General features: G+C 38.4%; 1 non-coding gene across 1 annotated transcript; it reads right to left on the reverse strand.

Moving 5' to 3' along the window:
- Positions 1-1,030: 1,030 nt before the first annotated feature.
- Positions 1,031-1,136, reverse strand: LOC145564467 (small nucleolar RNA R71). The gene has a single exon (XR_014094835.1). It is a non-coding gene; the product is annotated as a small nucleolar RNA R71 (small nucleolar RNA).
- Between the last annotated feature and the right edge of the window lie 3,231 nt (positions 1,137-4,367).

Genomic DNA, 4,367 nt, shown 5'->3' on the forward strand with positions numbered 1-4,367 from the left:
AAAGAAATTAAATCTTTCCGCAACACTAGACCTTTCCACACTTTCGTTTCATTCGATTATGATTCGACGTGAAAGGTACTCATCACTGGGTTTGGTTTTGGGGAGACACAAATGGGTGTCTACAAACCTATATCCCTAGTATTTAGTAATTTTATTGAATTCTCGATTCTTGTTATCCTAGTTACCATACTCAACCATTGACAATTCTTCGATTTAGCTTAACATTAGACTATATCATAGCTTCGATTCATTCCTTTGGGTTCGAACCTTAGCTTGCCTCTATACTCGTGTAAGGTTTGTTAAGCGTTTACAAATTTAGTTTTACTTAGAGAGAATTAGATGATGATTTAGTTCCAACCCTTGTCAAAATGGCGTCGCTGCCGGGGAATCACATTGGTGCTTTGTTATATTTGTTGAGTCTATTTCATTCTAAAAATGAAATATTTATCTCTTTAAGGCTACACTTGTAGTCGTGCTACTAATCATTTCCTTTGAGTTGTATGCATAGAGCAAGTGGTCATTCACTTGTGTCATTTGATCAGGAGATCGAGAGGACTATTACAAGACTAAGGGTTGTTAGGCGATCTTTTATTTTAGCTCTAGTATTTCAAGTGAAGAAGAACCGCAATAAAGGAACAAATAAGAATGGGAGAGAATCCGAGAGTGGCATTGAAAGAATTTGGGATTCCCAGTGCATATAGATTCGAGAGTGGAATTGCTCCACTTACAACACCGGCAAATGATTTTGAAATTAGACCGGCTATGATCACTTTGATAGAGAGGGGACAATTTAGTTGAGCCAAGCATGAGAGCCCGCTAAATCATCTCAATGAATTTGAAAAATATTGCAATACTATCAAGGTGAACGGAGTTTACCAAGAATTCATCCGCCTCAAGCTCTTTCCCTTTTCTCTCATTGGGCGTGCTTTGGAATGGCTAGACAAGGAGGTTAAGTCGAATTCTCTAACTACATGGGACGAGGTTATAAAGGAATTTCTAACATGTTTCTATCCACAAAAGAAAACGGCGGAGGCAAGAGCTTTGATTCAAGGCTTCAAACAAAAGCCAAGTGAGAGCCTCTATGAAGCATGGGAGAGATATAAGGAGTATAAAAGCGAGTGTCCTCACCACGGGATTCCAACCTATTAAATTATTCAAATTTTCTGTGGAGGCCTAACTCCCCAAGGCAAGTCATGCCTTGATGGAGGAGTCGGAGGTCCCATCATGAATAGGACGGAAGAAGAAGTGGTGGACATCATTGAGGATGTTGTGAGGTACAATAGTGATTGGCAAGATGGTGAGAGAGAATCGACTAGCAAGAGTATCTCTTCGGTGTACTCGGTTGATAATTTGAATGCATTCAACAATCTCTCCTCACAAATGGCAAACTTGGGGAAGGAAGTAAGTGCAATCAAGGAAAAATTGGAGAGTTATTCTTCCCAAGCTCCAAGTCTTCCCTCCCAAATTAAGGGGAAAGGTACTCCTTGTAACTCTAATCCCCCTCCTTGTTCTAGTAACCTGACTAGTGGTTGTTTGTTTTGTGATGTGTGTGGTTCATATGATCATGATTCTAGTAATTGCCCTCATGCTTTTCCAGAGAGTAATGATGATTTTGAAAATAATGAGAGAGAACATGTGAACTATGTGTCAAACAATAATAATGTGCAAAGGTTTGATAACCAAAGGGGTCAATGGAATAGGAATTACCAAAACCATGGTAATTTCGACAATTATAACCAAGGTGGTGGTTATAGGAACCAAGGTTCTCGAGGTAAATATAACAATCAAGGTTATAGTGGCCAAAATCAAAACAAAAATTATGGTAATCAAAACCAAGGTTATGGAAATCATATTCAAGGTGGTGGTAAACATAATCAAGATTATGGTCAAAATCAAAATAGGGGTTATTGGAACAATCAAGAGAGAGGCAATTTTCAAAATAATTCTCAAAGAGGTCCTCCACCCGGATTTTCTCCAAATACTCAAGTTAATAATTCCTATTCACAATCCTCTTCTTCTAGGAATAATTTGGAGGAAATAATTGAAAATCAAACAAAGTTGTTGAGCACTTACATGGCCGTAAGTGACAAGAAATTCAATGAAATGATGACTTATAATAAGATGCTTGAAAACCAAATTTCTCAACTTGCTAATGCTTTGAAAGACCATGATAGTCTTTCTTCTTTACCTTCCCAAGGCTTAGATCCAAAGAGACTTGTGAATGCTTTTGTTACAAGAAGTGGTAAGGTCCTTGAGGAGAGTTTGCCTAGGAAGACTGGAACTAAGAAGTTCCCTAAGGAGGTCTTGGTAGAGGATGAGAGAAATGGTGCATCTTTGAGTGAGGTTGTGATTGAGACACCTAGAGAGGCGAGAGTGGAAAAAGATATTGTGAAACCCAAGCTTCCATATACACAAAAATTCATGAGACATAAGTTGGATGAATAATGTGGAAGATTTACTAACATGCTTAAGCAACTTCATCTTTCTCTACCTTTTACCGAATTTGTTACCCAAATGCCCAACTATGCAAAATTCCTAAGAGAAATTTTGAGTGGTAAGAGGTCTTGTGATGTGGTGGAGGCGGTCAACTTGACCAAGAATTGTAGTGCAATTATAATGAACAAGATGCCACCTAAGTTGAAAGATCCCGGAAACTTCTCTATCCCTTGTGCCATTAACACGATGCAAATTGATAATGCCTTATGTGACTTAGGAGCTAGTGTTAGCTTAATGCCACATTTGGTTTATCAAAGACTTGAGTTAGGGAACTTATGCCTTCTAAGATTACCTTGCAATTGGCCGATAGGTCAATTAAGATTCCTAAGGGGAAGGTTGAGGATGTTCCTTTGATAGTAGGGAAGTTTGTAATTCCGGTAGATTTTGTGGTTCTTCACATGGATGAAGATGCTACCATTCCCATTATTATTTTTAGACCTTTTCTTGCTTACTCGGGTGCTATGATTGATGTCAAGAGTGCAAAAATTTCACTCAAGTTAGGAGAAGAGGTTATTGAATTTGACTTGAATAAAAGCATGAAGTATCCATGTTCTTCTTTAGAAAATTGCATGTTGATCGATTCTCTTTATCCTGTTGTATCTTCCATGCATGAGCACTTTCTCACTTCTAATGATCCTCTTGAGAATGTCTTGTTAAACAAGAATAAGATAGGTTCTCCTATCAAGGTAGTGGCAATGTATGAGGATTTGCTAAATGGAAGCATTAATGAAGTGGATGAGCATATGTGCATGAATATCTCAAGCCAAGAAGATTTGCAAGCCGCCACTTCAAAGGAAGGTGAAGGTGTACCAATGGTTGATGTCAAACCTCTTCCATCACACCTTAGCATCAAGGGATCAAGATGGAGCGGTCCCAATTCGACCAAGAGTGGTTTTCCAAATGGGTTTGTAGAAGTCTCAATGAAAGATTTTCTTTCTCCGTTCAAGGCTAATGGCAATCATCTAATGAATTATTTTGATGATGCTTTTGTTGGTTTCTTAAACTCATTGTTTCTCCGACAACCACCTTAATTGGTGGAGGACGTTGAGCTAACAATGTTAACCAAAAGCGCTACCCGGGAGGCAACCCGGATTTCTAACCTTTTTCTTTGATCATACATTTCTCTTTACTTCCTCATTTGAAACTTTTCTTATTTCTCTCTATTTTGGTTTGTTCTTTTGATCCTAGGTACCATGAGATTGGATCGGAGAAAATTTCCAACAATTTTGGTGCTACTTCAAGATTTCGTGAGGTTTGGTTAAGATTAGAGGAAAGGGTTCGTTGAGGTTATATGTTCTCGTGTTTGCATTCCCATCGATTTTTATTCATGTTCAAACATATTTTGGATTGTTTCTTATGAAATTTTTGAGTCCTTGATCATGACATTTGGTAAGGGAAGGTGAGAATGCAAACACGAAAGCATTATTAAGGGGTATTTATATTTTTAGAGCCTTCCCGAGATGTATGTGGTGTGCAGGCACCAAGCTGCGCGCACGCACCACAAAGATCACCCGCGGGCGCTGGTCTACAGGCCGCGGGCGCGGATGCCTGTAACACCCCAATAATTCTCTCTTTAAACCTGTGAGGACCCTGAACAATATTCAAGAGAATTACTGGCGTGCTACCACCACGTGTTCAAACGTTAAGCCTTTATCAGAAAATAGCAGCGGAAAAACTAAATCAGTTATAAATAAGTTTCAAAACCAACGAATGAAACCAAATTAAGTCATACAACTTGGAACCATTAAGGCCCTTATTCAAAACCCAATAAAAGTAGTAAGTGATTAAATTCAGTGTTCAAATAAATTCAAACCCAAAAGAATTAGTGTCGAATAAAATCGAATTAAAATAAATTCAAACATGCAAAAGAA

The sequence above is a fragment of the Chenopodium album genome, chromosome 1 (assembly GCF_948465745.1).
Source record: "Chenopodium album chromosome 1, dcCheAlbu1.1, whole genome shotgun sequence".
Taxonomy (NCBI): Eukaryota; Viridiplantae; Streptophyta; class Magnoliopsida; order Caryophyllales; family Amaranthaceae; genus Chenopodium; species Chenopodium album.